Here is a 27,264-nt window from a genome sequence, read left to right on the forward strand (position 1 = left end):
CCCGTGCCTGAAAGCACGACCAAGGACCACCTGACGTTGGTGGAACTCGGATACCCAGAAGGAGGCACCTAAGCCAAAGGCTCTGCCCGGATCCATCTGACGGTACTGGAACCAGGATGGGTAGCAGAAGGTACAAGAGCCAAAGACACTGCCGAGAACCAGCTGACGGTACTGGAACCCGGTTATTAAGCAGGAGGTACCCGTGCCAGAAAGCACTACCAAGGACCACCAGACATTGGTGGAACTCGGATACCGAGAAGGAGGCGCCTAAGCCAAAGGCTCTGCCCGGAACCAGCTGACGGTACTGGAACCAGGATGGGTAGCAGAAGGTACAAGGGCGAATGGAAATACCGAGGACCAGCTGACGGTACTGGAACCCGGTTATTAAGCAGGAGGTACCCGTGCCAGAAAGCACTACCAAGGACCACCAGACATTGGTGGAACTCGGATACCGAGAAGGAAGCACCTAAGCCAAAGGCTCTGCTTGGAACCAGCTGACGGTACTGGAACCAGGATGGGGAGCAGAAGGTATAGGAGCCAATGGAACTACCGAGGACCAGCTGATGGTACTGGAACCCGGTTACTAAGCAGGAGGTACCCGTGCCTGAAAGCACTACCAAGGTTCACCAGATGTTGGTTGAACTCGGATACTGAGAAGAAGGCACCTAAGCCAAAGGCTCTGCCTGGAACCAGCTGACGGTACTGGAAACAGGATGGGGAGCAGTGGGTACAAGAGCCAATGGAACTACCGAGGACCAGCTGATGGTACTGGAACCTGGTTACTAATCAGGAGGTATCTGTGCCTGAAAGCACTACCAAGGACCACCAGATGTTGGTGGAACTCGGATACCGAGAAGGAGGCACCTAAGCCAAAGGCTCTGCCTGGAACCAGCTGACGGTACCAGAACCCAGGAGGACATATTCAAGATTGATTTCCCAAGAACCAGCTAATAGTGCTGGAACTCAGATAGGCAACAGAAGGTCCACATGAAAAATAATTGCTAGGCCGCAAGCTGGCCGGAGTTACTGAAAACCCACAGTCCTACAGGGGGAGCTTGTCCTATTGGCACTACGGAACCAGCCTTGATTCCCAGTTCCCGCAGCCCACATAGGAAGCACCCAAACTGCAGGCACCATAGAGTTGGTTAACCCGACTGCAACCCGACAGGACAACGTATTGGAGGCAAAGTGACCTTGACACTACCCGGAAACAGCTGGCGTGCTGGAACCAGGCTGGGCAGGAGGGAGTACCTGTGCCAAAGACACTTCTGAGCAGCAACTGGCGGTGTTGGAGCCCAGGGATTACAGGAGATACAGAGTGTAGGCTGAGGCCTAATTGGAGCAAGTTTAAAATCTGTAGTGGTGTCAATGTGGAGGGAACAGGAGAAATTGCCGCACACACAGCTGGGGATCAGCTGACGTTACTGAACCCCAAAACACTGGAGCATGTGTTGACTGTGCAGACGGCACTTCCGAGCAGCAACTGGCGGTGTTGGAGCCCAGGGATTACAGGAGAAACAGAGTGTAGGCTGAGGCCTAACTGGAGCAAGTTGAAAGGGAACCTGTCCCCCCCCCAGGCATTTGTAACTAAAAGAGCCAACTTGTGCAGCACTAATGCTGCAAAAAGAAAAGGTGGCTCTTTTAGTTATGCTCCTTCCACACGCTGAAGTAAACAATTATAAAATGTACCCCCTCATACCGTGAAACCGTCCCGGAGGCGGGACTTTCCTTCCTAATCAGACGTGGCACAGCCATCATTCATACCCCCTTGGCGCCGTGCGCAGCCTCCTGAGCATTATTTGAATCTGTCCCGGAGCCTGCACTGTTATGTTATCCCTTGGCCATGCGCAGTTAGTGGTTGTGAAGTCTGAATGGTGCGCAGTGCGACTTTCTTGCGCCTGATGCAGCTGGTACTCCATTGCTGATGGTTGCTGCTCACACAACCGCTCCAACATGTGTGACGTTGAATTCCACTGGGTGGGTAGGTCACATATGATGCGATGTTCCAGAAGGCGGAATTGGCTCTGCAGAGCTGCAATGAGCGATCTTGCCATGCTGGAACGCCACAAGTGAGCACACTATAGGCGGACCTTGTGCAGCAGTGCATAAAGATCCGGATAGTCCCTTAAAAAACTCTACACGACCACGTTGAGCACAAGTGCCAGACATGGGATGTGAGTGAGGTTGCCTAGGCCCAGGGCTGCCACCAGATTTCGGCCATTGTCACACACTACCATGCCTGGCTGGAGATTCGCTGGCACAAACCACATGTCGCTCTCCTGCTTGATGGCATTCCAGAGCTCCTGCGCTGTGTGGCTTCGATTCCCCAAAGAAATGAATTTCAATACGGCCTGTTGATGTTTGGCCGCGGCTATGCTCATATTGGTCGTAACAGGTAAGCGTTCACAGGTCAAGGTGGAGGTAGACTGTGACGGCTACTGCAGCGCTGATTCTGAGGAACTGGAGTATGAGGAGGAGTCAATGTGTACAGACTGGATTCCTGCAATCCTTGGAATTGGCAGAACACGTACAGTGCCACACTCAAGATCTGTACCGGCTCCTCAACATTTACCCAATGGGCAGTGAGGGAAAGGTATCGTCCCTGTCCATGGTGACTGGTCCACGCATCAGTGGTCAGGTGGACCTTGCTACTGATGGCATTTAGTAGCGCATGCTTAATGTTTCCCTCCGCATGCTTTTGCAGGGCAGGGACGGCTTGCCTGCTGAAATAAAAGCGGCTTGGCACATTGTATTGTGGGACTGCCGATGCCATGAAGTTATGGAAGGTGTCAGTCTCCACCAGCCTGAATGAGAGCATTTCAAGGGACAGTAGTTTTGCAATGCCAGCATTCAGAACCTGTGCTGTGCCGAGAATGGCCGCCTTTTCTCCCATGCCTGTGATACCGACGGCTGTAGACTGGGATGGGAGTGTGAGGATGACAGGGAACGTGGTGATGTGGGTGGAATTAATGGCGATCCTGTGAGGAAGCCGAACCAGCTGTGTGTGAGCTGGAGGAAGAGGTTACAACATGAGCTGAAGAGGTGGTAGGTGCCGCTGTAGGTTGGCCTAGGTCTTCAGTGGGTTTTTGCAACTCCACCACGTGCTTGCTCTGCACATGTTTCCACATATTTGTGGTATTGAGGTTGCTGACACTTTTCCCTCTTTTGACTTTCTGATGACACAGCTTGCATTTGACAAAGCAAATGTCATCTGCAACTGTGTCAAAAAAGGACCAGACACTGCAAGTCTTGGGAGCACCCGTTTTGGGTTTTGGAAGAGGCATGCTCCTAATATGTGCCGAAGTGGAGGCTACAGGCAACATAGTCTTCCCCTTCCCTCTCCCTCCTTTTTGGGCTGTTCAGGGAATCTCTTCCTCAGAGCTGCTCCCACCACCTTCCTGTACCTCACGCCATGATGGGTCAAGGACCTCATCATCTACACTACCCTCTTCCAACAACTGCTTCTCCTGGGTAGTCTCCGCAGCACAGTACGCACCAGAAAGTGGCACCTGAGTCTCATCATCAGATTCGTACTGGCCCACCCGCCTCTTCAGATTCAGAGAGACAAAGCAGTTGCGCATCACTGCATGCTGGCTCTTCTTCAGTTTCTCGAATTCTGCTTGGCTGGCCCCCTCTTTCCAAGCCAAGAGATTCAGAGAACAGAAGTAGAGATGGCTCCTGTCCTGGGCTCTCTGACGGCCTGGGCAATTTGGCAGGTGGTGAAGTGACAGATGGCTGCTCTCCAGTGCTCTGTGCCTGAGAGGATGTGGCACTAATTAAAGTCGATGCGTTAGCTGCCATCCATCCGACAACGGCTTCAATTTGTTCGTCCCGCAGCAATGGGGTACGGCGAGCTCCTACAAAGCTGCGCATGAAGGACTGTTCCCTGCTAAAACTGGGGGATGATGAGTCCCCGGTGCCCACAGCAGGCACAGAATCCCCACATCCTCTCCCTGGAGAAACTCCACGACCACGTGCCTTACTCCCTGCCTTCTTCATCTTGGTAGACTGATAAAGATAGGCAGAAAAGTACTAAGGGTTTAGTGTGCTTATTCCTGAACAGCTGCTAACAGGTATAAGAAACACTAATTTCATAAAGTGTGGACTAAACTTTAATATGAGCTAATGTGGCCTACACAACTGTAAAGTGGAGTGTTTGGTGAACTTTATTAAATTTTTGTGTTTTTTTCAGAAAAAGACACTGGATGTGCCCAAAGATGTAAAACCGATAGTATCACAAACTTTTTGTAGCGATTACAATGCAGGAAGGTGACCTGCAATGTAATAGATGAGGCTCCAAAAAATAGGCTAATACTAATCTGGCTGGGGCTGCAGGGCACAAGGCTGCAGAAAGGCTCCTCTATCTACTATATAGTGTTTTTCCGCAATCTAGCAGGATACGGATGGAAACCCACTAATAGGATAAATCAGGAAAATTGTGCAGCAGGCAGCACTAATTGAAAAAAGGACAATGGAACAGTATGAGACAGTGACGCACGCTGAGCTGACTACAACCAGTGGTGGCTGCAGAACAGACTGCAGCATGAGCTCCACTCACACAGAGACATTGCAGACAGCCGTGAACAGCGCTGCAAGGCAAAAACAAGGTTCTCACATAGCGGTTGCTAAATTAGCCTGGGTAATGCACAATGAAGCAAATCGCTATCTCAAACTGTCCCTCAGTCAGAACAGAAGTGTCCTGTCCCTAACTGAATTCACAGCAGAGTGAACCCAAAATGGCAGCGGCAGCTTTCATAGTGCATCATGACATCATTTCAGCAGCCAATCACAACCATGCCAGTAATTACATGCCTAACATGCAGAACAGGATGTGCCCACATTTCTAATGATTCCTCATTGGCTGAATTAAATCAAACTGGCTCATTGCACGATGGGAACTTCCGATTCTGGTGTCCGATATTGCAAAAGTATCGGAACTCGGTATCGGATTTCCGAAACCGCGAATATCGGCCGATACCCGATATTTGCAGTATCGGAATACTCAACACTAGATGCCACATTTTAAAAAAGACATCAACAAACTGGAGCAAGTTCAGAGAAGAGCGACCAGAATGGTGACCGGTCATCAAACCATGTCCTATGAGGAACGGTTACAGGATTTGGGAATGTTTACCTTGCATAAAAGAAGACTGAGAGGAGACTTAATAGCTGTCTACAAATATCTCAATGGCTGTAACATTGTAGTAGGATCATCTTTATTCTCATTTGCACAAGGAAATACTAGAAGCAATGGGATGAAACTGAACGGGAGGAGACACAGATTAGATATTAGAAAATACTTTTTGACAGTTAGGGTGATCAACAAGTGGAGCAGGCTACCATGAGAGGTGGTGAGTTCTCCTTCAGTGGAAGTTTTCAAACAGAGGCTGGACTGACATCTGTCTGGGATGATTTAGCGAATCCTGCTTTGAGCAGGGGGGTTGGACCAGATGACCCAGGAGTTCCCTTCCAACTCTACCATTCTATGATTCTATGATTCTAACCAGAGCTTTTACTCTCAGGGCCGTATTAGTCACTATACACCCAAGGTCAGGTGCCTAGGGAGGCAGGTTATGGGAAGGAAGGGTGCCACCATGAAATAAGATTTACATTTTTAAAAATTTCCCCTCTTACCTCTGCTGGACTGCGGAGGAAAACTGCCATATTTTTTGGGGGAGGGGGACATTGACAGAGGAGAATTGATCCGTTCCTTTCCCCAAAGAAGCAACATAACTGATAGAGGTGAAGGACCTGTGTTGATGTCATGCCCATGTGACTCTTATGGACAGAGCCATGCAACAGCTTGCAAGTGGTATGTTTCCCCTGCAGGAACCACCAGAAAGAAACTGGTGACAGGTAATTAGGGAACAGGGGGTGCAGGCTGTGTGTGAGGGTACATATTAGTGGTGCAAGCTACGTATGGGGGTACACAGGATCTGACTGTCCTGGTGGGGTACCAGTGAAATGCGCGGTGGGCCCCAAAGAGGGAAGGAGGAAGAAAAAAAAAGTTTGGGACAGCGGGCCTTTAAAAGTATAGGAGATAGAGGTGCGCGTGGGTGTGTGCACACAGACCTCACCCATTGCCATGACCAGGGCTGGTGTTGCCACCAATCACACCCAGGCAAGTGCTGTGGCCCTAAAACACACGCTACAGGGCCCATGAGTTGGGAAGCTCGGTGCCAGTGCTGGTACCAGACTCCTCCTTCAAATACTCACCTCTCCTTGTTCCTAGCAGCTTCAGTGTCTTCAGTGACTTCTGACTCTGTAGCGTCTCAGGGCAGAGGGCGCAATGATGTCAGTACAGCACACTCTCTGTCCTGAGCACTGCAGATCCAGAAGATATGCTGAGTATACCAAAGCCATGGTGGAAACAGGAGAGGTATTTGATTTTTTTTCTTATGTATGGAGTATTATATGGGGCCCATACATTATATACTGTATGGAGGAGCATTATATGGGGCCTACTATTGGAGGAGCATTATATGGGGCCTATTATTTTCTGTATGAAGGAGAATTATATGGGGCCTATTATTTTCTGTATGAAGGAGCATTACATGGGGCCTATTATATACTGTATGGAGCATTATGGGGCCCATTATACACTGTATGGAGGAGCATTATATGGGGCCTATTAAATACTGTATAAAGGAGCATTATATGGAACCTATTATATACTGTATGGAGGAGCATTATATGGGGCCTCTTACATACTGTATGGAGCATTATATGGAGCCTATTATATATTGTACTAGATTGTGGCCCGATTCTAGCGCATCGGGTATTCTAGAATATGCATGTCCCCGTAGTATATGGACAATGATGATTCCAGAATTTGCGGCAGACTGTGCCCGTCGCTGATTGGTCGAGGCAACCTTTATGACATCATCGTCGCCATGGCAACCATTATGACATCTACGTCGATACTGTGCCCGTCGCTGATTGGTCGAGGCGAATTCGCGGCAGACTGTGCCCGTAGCTGATTGGTCGAGGCAACCTTTATGACATCATCGTCGCCATGCTGTGCCCGTCGCTGATTGGTCGAGGCCTGGCGGCCTCGACCAATCAGAGACGCGGGATTTCCAGGACAGACAGACAGATGGAAAAACCCTTAGACAATTATATATATAGATAGATGGAGAGCATAATATGGGGCCTATTATATACTGCATGAAGGAGCATTATATGGGGCCTGTTATATACTGTATGGAGGAGCATTATATGGGGCCTATTAAATACTGTATCAAGGAACATTATATGGAACCTATTATATACTGTATGGAGGAGCATTATATGGGGCCTATTACATACTATATGGATGAGCATTATATGGGGCCTATTAAATATTGAATGAAGGAGATTTATATGGAACTATTATCGGTGGAGCATTATATAGGGCCTATTATAAACTGTATGGAGGAGCATTATATGGGGCCTATTATTTTCTGTATGAAGGAGCATTATATGGGGCCTATTATATACTGTATGGAACATTATGGAGCCCATTATATACTGTATGGAGGAGCATTATATGGAACCTATTATATACTTTATGGAGGAGCATTATATGGGGCCTATTACATACTGTATGGAGCATTATATGGGGCCCATTATATACTGTATGGAGGAGCATTATATGGGGCCTATTATATATTGTATGGAGAGCATAATATGGGGCCTATTATATACTGCATGAAGGAGCATTATATGGGGCCTGTTATATACTGTATGAAGCATTATGGGGCCCATTATATACTGTATTGAGGAGCATTATATGGAACCTATTATATATTGTATGGAGGAGCATTATATGGGGCCTATTACATACTGTATGGAGGAGCATTCCAGAACGCTGTAGATAAGCCCCTGATACTGGTGGGCTTAGCTCACCTTTGATTTTGGGGTTGACAGTTTCCCTTTAAAGTTTGCCAAAAAATATTCATAATTATCATTTACATTGCAGATGATATATAGAAAGTTATTTGGAAAGTAATGAGAAGATGAATGATTGTCTTTTTCCATTTTCAAACACCAATTTCAAGCTCACAAAACCACAGAAAAACCCATCATCTAAAAAAAAACTTGGAACACAGGTGAATCTTCCGAGGAGTGGCTGACTTGCCAAAATTACTCAGAGAACACAGCAACAACTCATTTGAGAAGTGACAAAACAAGTCAGAACAACATCCAAAGAGAACTTCTGGTTTCTTTACTCTCACCGGCTAAAGATCTGGGTTTATGACTCCACAGCAAAAATAAAGCTGGAGAGAAATTGAGTTCATAGGTGTGTAGTGAGGAAGAAACCACACTAAGGGTATATGCACATGAGGTCTTCAAGCACTGGTGCACCTGTCGAGTTTTACAAACAAAAAGTGCTTTTGTGTATATGTTTGTCTAAGTGTGCCTCTGTTTGTGTGTATGTGCGTCTGTGTGTGTATATATGTCTATGCGTGTGTGACTGTGTGTGTGTGTGTGTGTATGTGTGTATGTGCGGCTGTGTGTATATATGTCTGTACGTGTGTGACTGTGTGTGTGTGTGTGTATGTCTGTGTGTGTATGTGCGGCTGTGTGTGTATACAGTTAAGTCCATATATATTTGGACAGAGACAACATTTTTCTAATTTTGGTTATAGATAGTGTTGAGCGATACCTTCCGATATCGGAAAGTATCGGTATCGGTTTGGATCGGCCGATATTCAAAAAATATCGGATATCGCCGATACCGATACCCGATCCCAATGCAAGTCAATGGGACCAAAATATCGGAATTAAAATAAACCCTTTCTTTCCTTGTAGGTTCATTCTACATGAAGGAAAACAACTAAGAATAATGTAGGATGTATGGGGGAGGTGGCGGAGACATTAAAGGCAATGAGGATTAGTCCAATCAAATAGAATAGCATGATTTTTTTTTTTTTAAAGACGTTCGGATTGAAAAAGATATTGACTATGTAAATTTTTTTTATTTTGTCAGATATTGATGTTTCACTATTCCACGACCTTCCCCTTCTTTTTTTTCCTTTTCCCACACTTTCATCTTCATCATCATCAGCATCTTTGACATCAACTTCTTCACCTTATTCATCTTCTTCTTCATCTTCTACTTATATTTTTTTTTTTATTACATTCTTCATATTCATTTTCTTCAACTATTATTATTCTTCCTATTCTACATATTCTTTTTATTCCACTGTTATTATTCTTCCTATTCTACTTCTTCATCATATTCTCATTTGTGACAGGCATTCCCGTAGTTGTTATCTATAAAAGTTGGAAGATTACACCTTCCGTTCTGCCAGTCACAAAAGTTACATTTGTCCGCGTTCAGTTTGGCCTGCAGCATCAGGCTTTATCCAGGGGCACCACGAGGAGGAACGGACTCACCCCCATACACTGCTTAGTCTTCTTCTGCATATAATTGAGATAATATCTTTTGCTCTGATATTAAGTCTTATGCTTAATGTTCTTCTGCTCTTTGTTCTGCAGCCTCTTGTTCTTCTGCTTCTCGGTCTTCCATGTTGTCGTCTCCAGGGTCGTCGTCTCCAGTGTCGTCATCTCCGCCGTCGTCGTCTCAGCCGTCGTCGTCTCCGCCGTCGTCGTCTCCGCCGTCGTCGTCATCGGGGTGGTCTTCCGGGTCGTCGTCATCGGGGTGGTCTTCCGGGTCGTCGACGTTAGGGTCTTCAACTTGGAAATGTAGCAGAAGGTACAAGAAGGCTGAGAAAATGCCAAGAACCAGCTGATGGAACTGGAACTCGGATGGCTACCCGAAGGTTCAAGAGCCTATGGAACTACCGAGGACCAGCTGACGTTACTGGAACCCGGTTACTAAGCAGGAGGTACCCGTGCTAAAAAGCACTACCAAGGACCGCCTGACGTTGGCGGAACTCGGATACCCAGAAGGAGGCACCTAAGCCAAAGGCTCTGCCCGGAACCAGCTGACGTTACTGGAACCAGGATGGGGAGCAGAAGGTACAAGAGCAAAAGACACTGCCGAGAACCAGCTGACGGTACTGGAACCCGGATGGGTAGCCGAAGGTCCAAGAGCCAATGGAACTACCAAGGACCAGCTGACGTTACTGGAACCCGGTTACTAAGCAGGAGGTACCCGTGCCTGAAAGCACTACCAAGGACCACCTGACGTTGGTGGAACTTGGATACCCAGAAGGAGGCACCTAAGCCAAAGGCTCTGCCCGGAACCAGCTGACGGTACTGGAACCAGGATGGGGAGCAGAAGGTACAAGAGCAAAAGACACTGCCGAGAACCAGCTGACGGTGCTGGAACCAGGTGGTGGACCCGAAGGCCCACAGGAGAGGAGAGAACAGCTAGGCCGCGAGGCAGCCGCAGTTACCGAACCCCAACAGTCCTACAGGGGGAGCTGGGCCTACTGGCACTACAGAACCAGCCTTGACTACCAGTTCACGCAGCCCACATAGGAAGCTCCTAAACTGGAGGCACCCTGGAGTTGGCTAACTCGACCGCACCACGACGGGGCAAGCATAGGCGTCTCAGTGAAGTTGACACAACCCGGAAACAGCTGACGGTGCTGAAACCAGGCTTGGCACGAGGGAGTACCTGTGACAAGAACACTGCCGAGAACCAGCTGGCGGTGCTGGAACCCGGATGCGTTGCCCCAGTGTGCAAGAGCCAATGGCACGACCGAGGACTAGCTGACGGTGCTGGAACCCGGTTACTAAGCTGTAGGTGCCCGCGCTTAAAAGCACTACCAAGGACCGCCTGGCGTTGGCGGAACTCGGATACCCAGGAGGAGGCACCTAAGCCAAAGGCTCGGCCCGGAACCAGCTGACGGTGCTGGAACCAGGTGGTGGACCCCAAGGCCCACAGGAGAGGAGAGAACAGCTAGGCCGCGAGGCAGCCGCAGTTACCGAACCCCAACAGTCCTACAGGGGGAGCTGGGCCTACTGGCACTACAGAACCAGCCTTGACTACCAGTTCACGCAGCCCACATAGGAAGCTCCTAAACTGGAGGCACCCTGGAGTTGGCTAACCCGACCGCACCACGACGAGGCAAGCATAGGTGTCTCAGTGAGCTTGACACAACCCGAAAACAGCTGACGGTGCTGAAACCAGGTTTGGCACGAGGGAGTACCTGTGACAAAAACACTGCCGAGAACCAGCTGGCGGTGCTGGAACCCGGATGCGTTGCCCCAGTGTGCAAGAGCCAATGGCACGACCGAGGACTAGCTGACGGTGCTGGAACCCGGTTACTAAGCTGTAGGTGCCCACGCTTAAAAGCACTACCAAGGACCGCCTGGCGTTGGCGGAACTCGGATACCCAGGAGGAGGCACCTAAGCCAAAGGCTCGGCCCGGAACCAGCTGACGGTGCTGGAACCAGGTGGTGGACCCCAAGGCCCACAGGAGAGGAGAGAACAGCTAGGCCGCGAGGCAGCCGCAGTTACCGAACCCCAACAGTCCTACAGGGGGAGCTGGGCCTACTGGCACTACAGAACCAGCCTTGACTACCAGTTTACGCAGCCCACATAGGAAGCTCCTAAACTGGAGGCACCCTGGAGTTGGCTAACCCGACCGCACCACGAGGAGGCAAGCATAGGTGTCTCAGTGAGCTTGACACAACCCGGAAACAGCTGACGGTGCTGAAACCAGGTTTGGCACGAGGGAGTACCTGTGACAAAAACACTGCCGAGAACCAGCTGGCGGTGCTGGAACCCGGATGCGTTGCCCCAGTGTGCAAGAGCCAATGGCACGACCGAGGACTAGCTGACGGTGCTGGAACCCGGTTACTAAGCTGTAGGTGCCCGCGCTTAAAAGCACTACCAAGGACCGCCTGGCGTTGGCGGAACTCGGATACCCAGGAGGAGGCACCTAAGCCAAAGGCTCGGCCCAGAACCAGCTGACGGTGCTGGAACCAGGTGGTGGACCCCAAGGCCCACAGGAGAGGAGAGAACAGCTAGGCCGCGAGGCAGCCGCAGTTACCGAACCCCAACAGTCCTACAGGGGGAGCTGGGCCTACTGTCACTACAGAACCAGCCTTGACTACCAGTTCACGCAGCCCACATAGGAAGCTCCTAAACTGGAGGCACCCTGGAGTTGGCTAACCCGACCGCACCACGACGAGGCAAGCATAGGTGTCTCAGTGAGCTTGACACAACCCGGAAACAGCTGACGGTGCTGAAACCAGGTTTGGCACGAGGGAGTACCTGTGACAAAAACACTGCCGAGAACCAGCTGGCGGTGCTGGAACCCGGATGCGTTGCCCCAGTGTGCAAGAGCCAATGGCACGACCGAGGACTAGCTGACGGTGCTGGAACCCAGTTACTAAGCTGTAGGTGCCCGCGCTTAAAAGCACTACCAAGGACCGCCTGGCGTTGGCGGAACTCGGATACCCAGGAGGAGGCACCTAAGCCAAAGGCTCGGCCCGGAACCAGCTGACGGTGCTGGAACCAGGTGGTGAACCCCAAGGCCCACAGGAGAGGAGAGAACAGCTAGGCCGCGAGGCAGCCGCAGTTACCGAACCCCAACAGTCCTACAGGGGGAGCTGGGCCTACTGGCACTACAGAACCAGCCTTGACTACCAGTTCACGCAGCCCACATAGGAAGCTCCTAAACTGGAGGCACCCTGGAGTTGGCTAACCCGACCGCACCACGACGAGGCAAGCATAGGTGTCTCAGTGAGCTTGACACAACCCGGAAACAGCTGACGGTGCTGAAACCAGGCTTGGCATGAGGGAGTACCTGTGACAAGAACACTGCCGAGAACCAGCTGGCGGTGCTGGAACCCGGATGCGTTGCCCCAGTGTGCAAGAGCCAATGGCACGACCGAGGACCAGCTGACGGTGCTGGAACCCGGTTACTAAGCTGTAGGTGCCCGCGCTTAAAAGCACTACCAAGGACCGCCTGGCGTTGGCGGAACTCGGATACCCAGGAGGAGGCACCTAAGCCAAAGGCTCGGCCCGGAACCAGCTGACGGTGCTGGAACGAGGTGGTGGACCCCAAGGCCCACAGGAGAGGAGAGAACAGCTAGGCCGCGAGGCAGCCGCAGTTACCGAACCCCAACAGTCCTACAGGGGGAGCTGGGCCTACTGGCACTACAGAACCAGCCTTGACTACCAGTTCACGCAGCCCACATAGGAAGCTCCTAAACTGGAGGCACCCTGGAGTTGGCTAACCCGACCGCACCACGACGAGGCAAGCATAGGTGTCTCAGTGAGCTTGACACAACCCGGAAACAGCTGACGGTGCTGAAACCAGGTTTGGCACGAGGGAGTACCTGTGACAAAAACACTGCCGAGAACCAGCTGGCGGTGCTGGAACCCGGATGCGTTGCCCCAGTGTGCAAGAGCCAATGGCACGACCGAGGACTAGCTGACGGTGCTGGAACCCGGTTACTAAGCTGTAGGTGCCCGCGCTTAAAAGCACTACCAAGGACCGCCTGGCGTTGGCGGAACTCGGATACCCAGGAGGAGGCACCTAAGCCAAAGGCTCGGCCCAGAACCAGCTGACGGTGCTGGAACCAGGTGGTGGACCCCAAGGCCCACAGGAGAGGAGAGAACAGCTAGGCCGCGAGGCAGCCGCAGTTACCGAACCCCAACAGTCCTACAGGGGGAGCTGGGCCTACTGGCACTACAGAACCAGCCTTGACTACCAGTTCACGCAGCCCACATAGGAAGCTCCTAAACTGGAGGCACCCTGGAGTTGGCTAACTCGACCGCACCACGACGGGGCAAGCATAGGCGTCTCAGTGAAGTTGACACAACCCGGAAACAGCTGACGGTGCTGAAACCAGGCTTGGCACGAGGGAGTACCTGTGACAAGAACACTGCCGAGAACCAGCTGGCGGTGCTGGAACCCGGATGCGTTGCCCCAGTGTGCAAGAGCCAATGGCACGACCGAGGACTAGCTGACGGTGCTGGAACCCGGTTACTAAGCTGTAGGTGCCCGCGCTTAAAAGCACTACCAAGGACCGCCTGGCGTTGGCGGAACTCGGATACCCAGGAGGAGGCACCTAAGCCAAAGGCTCGGCCCGGAACCAGCTGACGGTGCTGGAACCAGGTGGTGGACACCAAGGCCCACAGGAGAGGAGAGAACAGCTAGGCCGCGAGGCAGCCGCAGTTACCGAACCCCAACAGTCCTACAGGGGGAGCTGGGCCTACTGGCACTACAGAACCAGCCTTGACTACCAGTTCACGCAGCCCACATAGGAAGCTCCTAAACTGGAGGCACCCTGGAGTTGGCTAACTCGACCGCACCACGACGGGGCAAGCATAGGCGTCTCAGTGAAGTTGACACAACCCGGAAACAGCTGACGGTGCTGAAACCAGGCTTGGCACGAGGGAGTACCTGTGACAAGAACACTGCCGAGAACCAGCTGGCGGTGCTGGAACCCGGATGCGTTGCCCCAGTGTGCAAGAGCCAATGGCACGACCGAGGACTAGCTGACGGTGCTGGAACCCGGTTACTAAGCTGTAGGTGCCCGCGCTTAAAAGCACTACCAAGGACCGCCTGGCGTTGGCGGAACTCGGATACCCAGGAGGAGGCACCTAAGCCAAAGGCTCGGCCCGGAACCAGCTGACGGTGCTGGAACCAGGTGGTGGACCCCAAGGCCCACAGGAGAGGAGAGAACAGCTAGGCCGCGAGGCAGCCGCAGTTACCGAACCCCAACAGTCCTACAGGGGGAGCTGGGCCTACTGGCACTACAGAACCAGCCTTGACTACCAGTTCACGCAGCCCACATAGGAAGCTCCTAAACTGGAGGCACCCTGGAGTTGGCTAACTCGACCGCACCACGACGGGGCAAGCATAGGCGTCTCAGTGAAGTTGACACAACCCGGAAACAGCTGACGGTGCTGAAACCAGGCTTGGCACGAGGGAGTACCTGTGACAAGAACACTGCCGAGAACCAGCTGGCGGTGCTGGAACCCGGATGCGTTGCCCCAGTGTGCAAGAGCCAATGGCACGACCGAGGACTAGCTGACGGTGCTGGAACCCGGTTACTAAGCTGTAGGTGCCCGCACTTAAAAGCACTACCAAGGACCGCCTGGCGTTGGCGGAACTCGGATACCCAGGAGGAGGCACCTAAGCCAAAGGCTCGGCCCGGAACCAGCTGACGGTGCTGGAACCAGGTGGTGGACCCCAAGGCCCACAGGAGAGGAGAGAACAGCTAGGCCGCGAGGCAGCCGCAGTTACCGAACCCCAACAGTCCTACAGGGGGAGCTGGGCCTACTGGCACTACAGAACCAGCCTTGACTACCAGTTCACGCAGCCCACATAGGAAGCTCCTAAACTGGAGGCACCCTGGAGTTGGCTAACTCGACCGCACCACGACGGGGCAAGCATAGGCGTCTCAGTGAAGTTGACACAACCCGGAAACAGCTGACGGTGCTGAAACCAGGCTTGGCACGAGGGAGTACCTGTGACAAGAACACTGCCGAGAACCAGCTGGCGGTGCTGGAACCCAGATGCGTTGCCTTGCCTATTAAAGATTGTCTTCCTAGAGCCCCAACTAGCGGTGTTGGAGCAAAGGGTAAGCAGGGGGAGATGAGTGTAGGCCGAAGCCTGCACTGGAGGCAGCTTTGTGTCTGCGTTGCGTTTGCAGGACACTTTGCCGGCTACACACTGGGGGAACAGCTGGCGTTGCTGAACCCCACTAACACAATGGCGTGTGTTTTTCTCTGTGCAGCTAGCACTTGCGGGCAAAAACTAGCGATGTTAGAGCCCGTGTTGAAGCAGGAGGAGGAGGAGAGGAGCAGAGTGTAGGCCGAAGCCTAGTTGAACCAATTTCAAAGGAAACCTTTAACCCCCCCCTCAGGTGTTACAAAGTACAAGAGACACACCTTGTGCAGTATTAATGCTGCACAAGTGAAAGGTTGCTCTATTAATTTGTCTACTTGCACACGCTGAATGAAAGACATACACAATTTACCCCATTCTACAGTCAAACTGTAGTGGATGCGTGACTTGGTTTTTTGATGAGACGCAGCACAGGTGTCCAAAATAACGCCTTGGTGCTTGGCGCAGCTTCCTGAGCGTTGTTATTTGCTGTACAGGAGTCTGCGCTCTTGTGTTATCCCTTGGCAATGCCCTGTTAGCGCTGCCCATCTTATGACATCATTTCATGTTGGCCCGTGCGGTTAACGATGGCCATAAATCCCAGACCCCCAGTGTCTTTTCATAAAGCCACACTGCGGTGCTGGGATTCGTGGCCTTGAGCAGTAAATATTTTGGCCGCTCACACACGTCCTTACACCTGCTTCAGACTGGGCGGCCTCTGCTGATCCCTTCTCGCATGCCGCGGCCATGAGGCTGCACAGTTTGAAGAAGGCGGAAGGAGATGAGTTAAGACAGGCGAAGATATGCACTGCTCGTGCCCATCAATCACACCCTCGCAGTCAAAATAATTAAGACAACGAGGAGCATTTTATTCAGGCAGGGCGGACTAACAGGCGCAAGTAGCCAACCAATGATGTCAGAAGACGGGAAGCGCTACCAAGGGGGGTGCTGCGTATCATTAGAAAGGAAAGTCACACCTCAGGGACAGTGGAATGGTCTCAAAGAGACACATTTTGTACGTGTTGAGTTCCACGTGGGCAAGGAGAAAACATCAGCCACCTTGTACAAATGCAGCAGTACTGCTGTACAAGGTGGCTGTTATACATAGAAACACCTGGGGGTGGGGGCCAGGCTCCCTTCAATTTCAGTTCATGTGCCTGCGTGGCGTTTGCAGGTCACGTTGCAAGCTGCACAGCAGGGGAACAGCTGGCGGTGCTGAACCCCACTAACACATTGGCTGGTGTTTTTCTCTGTGCAGCTAGCATTTCCGGGCAAAAACTAGCGGTGTTTGAGCCCAAGGTCAGCAGGAGGAGGAGGAGAGGAGCAAAGTGTAGGCCGAAGCCTGCACTGGTGGCAGCTTTTGGTCGGTTGTGCCAGCGTGGCTTGTGCTGGACACGATGCCGGCTACACAGCGGGGGAACAGCTGGCGGTGCTGAACCCCACTAACACATTGGCTGGTGTTTTTCTCTGTGCAGCTAGCATTTCCGGGCAAAAACTAGCGTTGTTAGAGCCCAGGGTCAGCAGGAGGAGGAGAGGAGCAGTGTGTAGGCCGAAGCCTAGTTGAACCAATTTCAAAGGTTACCTTTAACCCCCCCTCAGGTGTTACAAAGTACAAGAGCCACTCCTTCTGCAGCATTAATGCTGCACAAGTAAAAGGTTGCTCTATTAATTTTTCTACTTGCACAAGCTGAATGCAACACGTAGACTATTTAGCCCATTATACTGTTAATCAGTAGTGGAGGCGTGACTTGTCTTTTTAAAGAAAAGCAGCACAGGTGTCGAAAACAACACCTTTTTGCATGGGCGCAGCTTCCTGAGCGTTGTTAGTTGCTGTACAGGAGTCTGCGCTCTTGTGATCCTTTGGCCATGCGCTGTGAGCGCTTCCTGTCTTATGACCTCATTTCATGTTGGCCGTTGCGGTTAGCGATGGACATGAATCCCAGACCCACAGTGTGTTTTTAAAAAATCACACTGCGGTGCTGGGATTCGTGCCCTGGTGCACTAAATATGTTTGCCGCTCACACATGTCCTTACACCTGCTTCAGACTGGGCGGCCTCATCTGATCCCTTATCGCCTGCCGCGGCCATGAGGACACCCAGTCTGAAGAAGGCGGAAGGAGATGAGTGAACACAGGCAAACATATCCACTGCACATGCCCATCAATCACACCCTCGCTGTCCAAAAAAATAAGACACCGTGGGGCGTTGTTTCGAGCATGGGAGATGCACAGGCGCAGCCAGCTAACCAATGATGTCAAAAGACGGGCAGCGCTAACAAGGGTGGTGCTGCGTGTCATTACAAAGGAAAGTCACACCTCAGGGACATTGTAATGGTCTCTAATGAGACACATTTTGTACGTGTTGAGTTCCACGTGGGCAAGGAGAAAAAGTCAGCCACCTTGTACAAATGCAGCAGTACTGCTGTACAAGGTGGCTGTTATACATAACAACACCTGTGGGTGGGGGGCAGGCTCCCTTCAATTTCAGTTCATGTGCCTGCGTGGCGTTTGCAGGTCACGTTTCAAGCTACACAGCAGGGGAACAGCTGGCGTTGCTGAACCCCACTGACACATTGACTGGTGTTTTTCTCTGTGCAGATTGCATGTCCGGGCAAAAACTAGCGGTGTTAGAGCCCAGGGTCAGCAGGAGGAGGAGGAGAGGAGCAAAGTGTAGGCCGAAGCCTGCACTGGTGGCAGCTTTTGGTCGGTTGTGCCAGCGTGGCTTGTGCTGGCCACGATGCCGGCTACACAGCGGGGGAACAGCTGGCGGTGCTGAACCCCACTAACACATTGGCTGGTGTTTTTCTCTGTGCAGCTAGCATTTCCGGGCAAAAACTAGCGTTGTTAGAGCCCAGGGTCAGCAGGAGGAGGAGAGGAGCAGAGTGTAGGCCGAAGCCTAGTTGAACCAATTTCAAAGGTTACCTTTAACCCCCCCTCAGGTGTTACAAAGTACAAGAGCCACTCCTTCTGCAGCATTAATGCTGCACAAGTAAAAGGTTGCTCTATTAATTTTTCTACTTGCACAAGCTGAATGCAACACGTAGACTATTTAGCCCATTATACTGTTAATCAGTAGTGGAGGCGTGACTTGTCTTTTTAAAGAAAAGCAGCACAGGTGTCGAAAACAACACCTTTTTGCATGGGCGCAGCTTCCTGAGCGTTGTTAGTTGCTGTACAGGAGTCTGCGCTCTTGTGATCCTTTGGCCATGCGCTGTGAGCGCTTCCTGTCTTATGACCTCATTTCATGTTGGCCGTTGCGGTTAGCGATGGACATGAATCCCAGACCCACAGTGTGTTTTTAAAAAATCACACTGCGGTGCTGGGATTCGTGCCCTGGTGCACTAAATATGTTTGCCGCTCACACATGTCCTTACACCTGCTTCAGACTGGGCGGCCTCATCTGATCCCTTATCGCCTGCCGCGGCCATGAGGACACCCAGTCTGAAGAAGGCGGAAGGAGATGAGTGAACACAGGCAAACATATGCACTGCACATGCCCATCAATCACACCCTCGCTGTCCAAAAAAATAAGACACCGAGGGGCGTTGTTTCGAGCAGGGGAGATGCACAGGCGCAGCCAGCTAACCAATGATGTAAAAAGACGGGCAGCGCTAACAAGGGTGGTGCTGCGTGTCATTACAAAGGAAAGTCACACCTCAGGGACATTGTAATGGTCTCTAATGAGACACATTTTGTACGTGTTGAGTTCCACGTGGGCAAGGAGAAAAAGTCAGCCACCTTGTACAAATGCAGCAGTACTGCTGTACAAGGTGGCTGTTATACATAGAAACACCTGTGGGTGGGGGGCAGGCTCCCTTCAATTTCAGTTCATGTGCCTACGTGGCGTTTGCAGGACACGTTGCCAGCTACACAGCAGGGGAACAGCTGGCGGTGCTGAACCCCACTAACACATTGGCTGTTTTTTTTATCTCTGTGCAGCTAGCATGTCCGGGCAGAAACTGGCGTTGTTTGAGCCCAGGGTCAGCAGGAGGAGAGGAGCAAAGTGTAGGCCGAAGCCTGCACTGGTGGCAGCTTTTGGTCAGTTGTGCCAGCGTGGCTTGTGCTGGACACGATGCCGACTACACAGCAGAGGAACAGCTGGCGGTGCTGAACCCCACTAACACATTGGCTGGTGTTTTTCTCTGTGCAGCTAGCATGTCCGGGCAGAAACTGGCGTTGTTTGAGCCCAGGGTCAGCAGGAGGAGGAGAGGAGCAAAGTGTAGGCCGAAGCCTGCACTGGTGGCAGCTTTTGGTCAGTTGTGCCAGCGTGGCTTGTGCTGGACACGATGCCGACTACACAGCAGAGGAACAGCTGGCGGTGCTGAACCCCACTAACACATTGGCTGGTGTTTTTCTCTGTGCAGCTAGCATGTCCGGGCAGAAACTGGCGTTGTTTGAGCCCAGGGTCAGCAGGAGGAGGAGAGGAGCAAAGTGTAGGCCGAAGCCTGCACTGGTGGCAGCTTTTGTTCTGTTGTGCCAGCGTGGCTTGTGCTGGACACGTTGCCGACTACACAGCAGGGGAACAGCTGGCGTTGCTGAACCCCACTAACACATTGGCTGGTGTTTTTCTCTGTGCAGCTAGCATTTCCGGGCAAAAACTAGCGGTGTTTGAGCCCAGGGTCAGCAGGAGGAGTAGAGGAGCAGAGTGTAGGCCGAAGCCTTGTTGAACCAATTTCAAAGGTTACCTTTAACCCCCCCTCAGGTGTTGCAAGGTACAAGAGCCACACCTTGAACAGCATTAATGATGCACAAGTCAAAGGTTGCTCTATTTAATTTTTCTCCTTGCACACGCTGAATTAAACACGTACACTATTTAGCCCATTATACTGTCAAACAGTAGTGGAGGCGTGACTACTAGTCTTTTTAAGGAGACGCAGCACAGGTGTACAAATTTACACCTAGGTGCTGTGCGCAGATTCCTTACCGTTGTTATTTGCAGTACAGGAAACTGCGCTCTTGTGTTATCCCTTGGCAATACCCTGTTAGTGCAGGCCGTCTCATGACCTCATTTCATGTTGGCCAGTGCGGTTAACGATGGCCATAAATCCCAGACCCACAGTGGCTTTTCCTAAAGTCACACTGCGGTGCTGGGATTCGTGGCCTTGTGCAGTAAATATGTTCGCCGCTCACACATGTCCTTACACCTGCTTCAGACTGGGCGGCCTCAGCTGATCCCTTATCGCATGCCGCGGCCATGAGGCCGCACAGTCAGAAGAAGGCGGAAGGAGGGGAGTGAAAACAGGGGAACATATGCACTGCTCGTGCCCATCAATCACACCCTCGCAGTCAAAATATATGAGACAACGGGGGGCGTTGTGTCGGGCAGGGGGGACGCACAGGCACAGCCAGCCAACCAATGATGTCAGGAGACGGGCAGCGCTAACAATGGGGGTGCTGCGTGTCATTAAAAAGGAAAGTCACACCTCAGGGACATTGTAATGGTCTGTAATGAGACACATTTTGTACTTGTTGAGTTCCACGTGTGCAAGGAGAAAAAGTCAGCCACCTTGTACAAATGCAGCAGTACTGCTGTACAAGGTGGCTGTTATACATAGAAACACCTGGGGGGGTGGGGGGCAGGCTCCCTTCAATTTCAGTTCATGTTCCTGCGTGGCGTTTGCAGGAAACGTTGCCAGCTACACAGCAGGGGAACAGCTGGCGGTGCTGAACCCCACTAACACATTGGCTGGTGTTTTTCTCTGTGCAGCTAGCATGTCCGGGCAGAAACTGGCGTTGTTTGAGCCCAGGGTCAGCAGGAGGAGGAGAGGAGCAAAGTGTAGGCCGAAGCCTGCACTGGTGGCAGCTTTTGTTCTGTTGTGCCAGCGTGGCTTGTGCTGGACACGTTGCCGACTACACAGCAGGGGAACAGCTGGCGGTGCTGAACCCCACTAACACATTGGCTGGTGTTTTTCTCTGTGCAGCTAGCAGTTCCGGGCAAAAACTAGCGGTGTTTGAGCCCAGGGTCAGCAGGAGGAGTAGAGGAGCAGAGTGTAGGCCGAAGCCTAGTTGAACCAATTTCAAAGGTTACCTTTAACCCCCCTCAGGTGTTGCAAGGTACAAGAGCCACACCTTGTGCAGCATTAATGCTGCACAAGTAAAAGGTTGCTCTATTTGTTTTGCTCCTTGCACACGCTGACTAAAACACGTACACTATTTAGCCCATTATACTCTCAAACAGTTGTGGAGGCGTGACTTGTCTTTTTAACGAGACGCAGCACAGGTGTCAAAATTTTCACCTAGGTACTGGGCGCAGATTCCTGAGCGTTGTTATTTGCTGTACAGGAGTCTGCGCTATTGTGATCCCTTGGCCATGCGCTGTGAGCGCTTCCTGTCTTCTGACCTCATTTCATGTCGGCCGTTGCGGTTAGCGATGGACATGAATCCCAGACCCACAGTGTGTTTTCAAAAAATCACACTGCGTGGCTGGGATTCGTGGCCTTGTGCAGTAAATAGGTTTGCCGCTTACACATGTCCTTACACCTGCTCCAGACTGGGCGGCCTCAGCTGATCCCTTATCGCCTACCACGGCCAGGAGGCCGCACAGTCTGAAGAAGGCGGAAGGAGATGAGTTAAGACAGGCGAACATATGCACTGCTCGTGCCCATAAACCACACCCTCGCTGACAAAATAAATATGACAACGAGGGGCGTTGTTTCTAGCAGGGCGGATGCACAGGCGCAGCCAGCTAACCATGATGACAAAAGACGGGAAACGCTACCAAGGGGGGTGCTGCGTATCATTACAAAGGAAAGTCACACCTCAGGGACAGTGGAATGGTCTCAATGAGACACATTTTGTACGTGTTGAGTTCCACGTGGGCAAGGAGAAAAAGTCAGCCACCTTGTACAAATGCAGCAGTACTGCTGTACTAGGTGGCTGTTATACATAGAAACACCTGGGGGGTGGGGCCAGGTTCCCTTTTAATTTCAGTTCCTGTGCCTGCATGGCGTTTGCAGGTCACGTTGCCGGCTACACAGCAGGGGAACAGCTGGCGTTGCTGAACCCCACTAACACATTGGCTGGTGTTTTTCTCTGTGCAGCTAGCACTTCCTGGCAAAAACTAGCGGTGTTTGAGCCCAGGGTCAGCAGGAGGAGGAGAGGAGCAGAGTGTAGGCCGAAGCCTGCACTGGTGGCAGCTTTTGTTCTGTTGTGCCAGCGTGGCTTGTGCTGGACACGTTGCCGACTACACAGCAGGGGAACAGCTGGCGGTGCTGAACCCCACTGACACATCACCTAGTGTTTTTTCTGTGTAGACAACACTTCCAGGTGGCAACTGACAGTGTTGAAACCCAGGGAATCAAAGAGGAGCAGAGTGTAGGCCGAAGCCTGCAGTGGAGCAAGTTGAAAGGGAACCTTTAACCCCCCCCCAGGCATTTGTTGCTGAAAGAGCCATCTTGTACAGCAGTAATACTGCACATGGAAAATGGTTGTTCCGAAAATTATGCTCCTTGCAAACGCTGAAGTACACACTCATATAATGTGTCCCCTCACACCGTCAAACCATCCCGGAAGTGGGACTTTCCTTTGTAATGTGACACAGCACAGCCGTCATTCCAACCCCCTTGGTGCCGGGCGCCACCTCCTCAACGTTGTTTGGTTCTGTCACGGAGCCCGCGCTGTAATGTTATCCCTTGGCCATGCACAGTTAGCGGTGCCCGTCTTCTGACATCATGTAGGTGTCAGGCTGGCAGTGCCTGTGCGTCCAAGCTGCCCGAGATCCAACCTTGCAGTGTCATCTAATGTAGTCCCACTGCGGGCCAGGGATCCATGGGCATGCGCAGTGCATATCATCGCCTCTCACTCACCTCCTTCCTGCTTCTTCAGACTGTGCGGCGTCACGGCCGTGGCATGCTATTAGGGATCAGCTGACGCCGCCTAGTCTGAAGAAGCGTGAAGAAGGGGAGTGAGAGGCTAGTATATGCACTGCGCATGGCCATGGATACCAGGCCCACTGTGGGATCACATTAGACGACACTGCGAGGTGTGATTTCGGGCAGCGTGGACGCACAGGCGCAGCCAGGACGACAACAAATGATGTCAGAGGACGGGCAGCGCAAACTGTGCATGGCCAAGGGATAACATAACAGCGCAGGGTCCATGACGGAATCAAACAACGCTAAGGAGGCAGCGCACGGTGCCAAGGGGGTAGCAATGACGGCTGTGCTGCGTCACATTACAAAGGAAAGTCCCACCTCCGGGACGGTTGGACGGTGTGAGGGGACACATTACATGAGTGTGTAGTTCAGCGTTTGCAAGGAGCATAATTTCAAGAGCGACCTTTCCCTTGTGCAGTATTAGTGCTGCACATGGTGGCTCTTTCAGTAACAAACGCCTAGGGGGGGGGGGGGGACAGGTCCCCTTACATTTTAGTTGTGCCAGCGTGGCGGTCGCATGACACGTTGCCGGATACACAGCTGGGGATCAGCTGACGTTACTGAACCCCAATAACAGAGGAGCGACTGTTGACTGTGCACACAGCACTTCCAGGCACCAACTGGCGGTGTTAGAGCCCAGGGACAGCAGGAGGAGCAGATTGGAGGTATTGCCGCACACACAGCTGGGGATCAGCTGACGTTACTGAACCCCAATAACAGAGGAGCGACTGTTGACTGTGCACACAGCACTTCCAGGCACCAACTGGCGGTGTTAGAGCCCAGGGACAGCAGGAGGAGCAGATTGGAGGTATTGCCGCACACACAGCTGGGGATCAGCTGACGTTACTGAACCCCAATAACAGAGGAGCGACTGTTGACTGTGCACACAGCACTTCCAGGCACCAACTGGCGGTGTTAGAGCCCAGGGACAGCAGGAGGAGCAGAGGAACAGAGTGTAGGCCGAAGCCTGATTGGAGCAAGTTGAAAGGAAACCTTTAACCCCCCCCCAAGACGTTTGTAGCTGAAAGAGCCATGTTGTGCAGCACTAAGGATGCAAAAGGAAAAGGTTGCTCTTTTAATTATGCTCCTTGCAAACACCGAAGTAAACACTAAAAATGTGTCCCTTTATACCGTTAAACCGTTCCGGAGGTGCGAATTTCCTTCGTAATGGGACACAGCACAGCTGTCATTCCTATCCCCTTGATGCCGTGCGCTGCCTCCTCAGCGTTGTTTTAAGCTGTCACGGAGCCTGCGCTGTTCTGTTAGCCCTTGGCCATGCCCAATTAGCGCTGCCTGTCTTCTAGACATTGCCACAATGAATTTTAAACAAAACAATTCAGATGCAGTTGAAGTTCAGACTTTCAGCTTTCATTTGAGGGTATCCACATTAAAATTGGATGAAGGGTTTAGGAGTTTCAGCTCCTTAACATGTGCCACCCTGTTTTTAAAGGGACCAAAAGTAATTGGACAATTGACTCCAAGGCTATTTCATGGACAGGTGTGGGCAATCCCTTCGTTACGTCATTCTCAATTAAGCAGATAAAAGGCCTAGAGTTGATTTGAGGTGTGGTGCTTGCATTTGGAAGTTTTTGCTGTGAAGTAAACATGCGGTCAAAGAAGCTCTCCATGCAGGTGAAACAAGCCATCCTTAAGCTGCGAAAACAGAAAAAACCCATCTGAGAATTTGCTACAATATTAGGAGTGGCAAAATCTACAGTTTGGTACATCCTGAGAAAGAAAGAAAGCATTGGTGAACTCATCAATGCAAAAAGACTTGGGCGCCCACGGAAGACAACAGTGGTGGATGATCGCAGAATAAACTCCATGATGAAGAGAAACCCCTTTACAACAGCCAACCAAGTGAACAACACTCTCCAGGAGGTCGGCGTATCAATATCCAAATCTACCATAAAGAGAAGACTGCATGAAAGTAAATACAGAGGGTTCACTGCACGGTGCAAGCCACTCATAAGCATCAAGAAGAAAAAGGCTAGACTGGACTTTGCTAAAAAAAACATCTAAAAAATCCAGCACAGTTCTGGAAGAACATTCTTTGAACAGATCAAACCAAGATCAACCTCTACCAGAATGATGGAAAGAGAAAAGTATGGCGAAGGCGTGGTACAGCTCATGATCCAAAGCATACCACATCACCTGTAAAACACGGCGGAGGCAGTGTGATGGCTTGGGCATGCATGGCTGCCAGTGGCACTGGGTCACTCGTGTTTATTGATGATGTGACACAGGACAGAAGCAGCCGAATGAATTCTGATTCTGAGGTATTCAGAGCCATACTGTGTCCTCAGATCCAGCCAAATGCAGTCAAACTGATTGGTCGTCGTTTCATACTACAGATGGACAATGACCCAAAACATAAAGCCAATGCAACCCAGGAGTTTATTAAATCAAAGAAGTGGAATATTCTTGAATAACCAAGTCAGTCACCTGATCTCAACCCAATTGAGCATGCATTTCACTTGTTAAAGACTAAACTTCAGACAGAAAGGTCCACAAACAAACATCAACTGAAAACCACCGCAGGGAAGGCCTGGCAGAGCATCAAAAAGGAGGAAACACAGCGTCTGGTGATGTCCATGAGTTCAAGACTTCAGGCAGTCATTGCCAACAAAGGGTTTTCAACCAAGTACTAGAAATGAACATTTTATTTTAAATTATTTAATCTGTCCAATTACTTTTGGTCCCTTTAAAAACAGGGTGGCACATGTTAAGGAGCTGAAACTCCTATTCCCTTCATCCAATTTTAATGTGGATACCCTCAAATGAAAGCTGAAAGTCTGAACTTCAACTGCATCTGAATTGTTTTGTTTAAAATTCATTGTGGTAATGTCTATAACCAAAATTAGAAAAATGTTGTCTCTGTCCAAATATATAAGGACTTAACTGTATATATGTTTGTGTGTGTATGTGCGTCTGCGTGTGTATGTGTCTCTGTGTGTGTGTATGTTTATGTGTGTGTGTGTGTTAGACAAAGACCGATGACAATTTTCACAGCAATACAAAATACGTGGCCGCTATATCAGTAAAGGAAGAACATCCACTTTGATAACCAAATATTCAATAGCACTTGTGTAAGTCATCAATATAATGCGTAGAGTTTGGTATTTGCTTACATCATTGTTTTTTAGGATAATGTTGTAGTACTAGTTTTATCTGCATGGTGTTGTGGTTCACAGGGTGCAATCATCTCTGGAACGGATGTCCACGCCAGATGCTCCATATCCAGATTCTTGGTACTATAAACATGTTCCTCTCTCTGCAACTAATTATATACAGCATATATTATGCTCTACATAACTGTTTTACCTTTATAATGATAGTAATGTGTGATTTAAGTAGTATTTTGTTCTGTAAGACATCTCCCCCGCATACTTTGTACATAACATAATCGGATAGTAGTTCTAATTATAAGTATGTAAGCTTTACAAATATTATGCTGGGGCTATTCCAACATGATGCTCAGCATATTTGTAGTTAAGGAATTAGACAGGAAATCTCAGCCCTGGGGCCCATATGGAGAGGCACTATTTCCCCTTAATACTGTTCTTCCTGCGAAAGTGTCATAAAATATTCTCTGAAAAACATATTTTTCATTCTCCTTTGACATTCGAGGATTGTCCAGAACTGATTGATTTTTTTTTTCTATGTGTAAATCTGTGTGCCTCTTTCCTCCTGGGTCAGTATGAGGCTCATCTTCAGAAAATGTACACAGACTGTGACCGAAGATTCTCTGCTGTGTCCTGAGATGGCCTCTTATAGTGCATCTCCTGACAAAATGTTATCTAATGAAATATGCTAGCAAAGTTTACATTCTAGTTAAAGTATGTCAAATGTTCCCAAGGGAATGAA

Source organism: Ranitomeya imitator, chromosome 4, assembly GCF_032444005.1.
Source record: "Ranitomeya imitator isolate aRanImi1 chromosome 4, aRanImi1.pri, whole genome shotgun sequence".
NCBI classification, from domain to species: domain Eukaryota; kingdom Metazoa; phylum Chordata; class Amphibia; order Anura; family Dendrobatidae; genus Ranitomeya; species Ranitomeya imitator.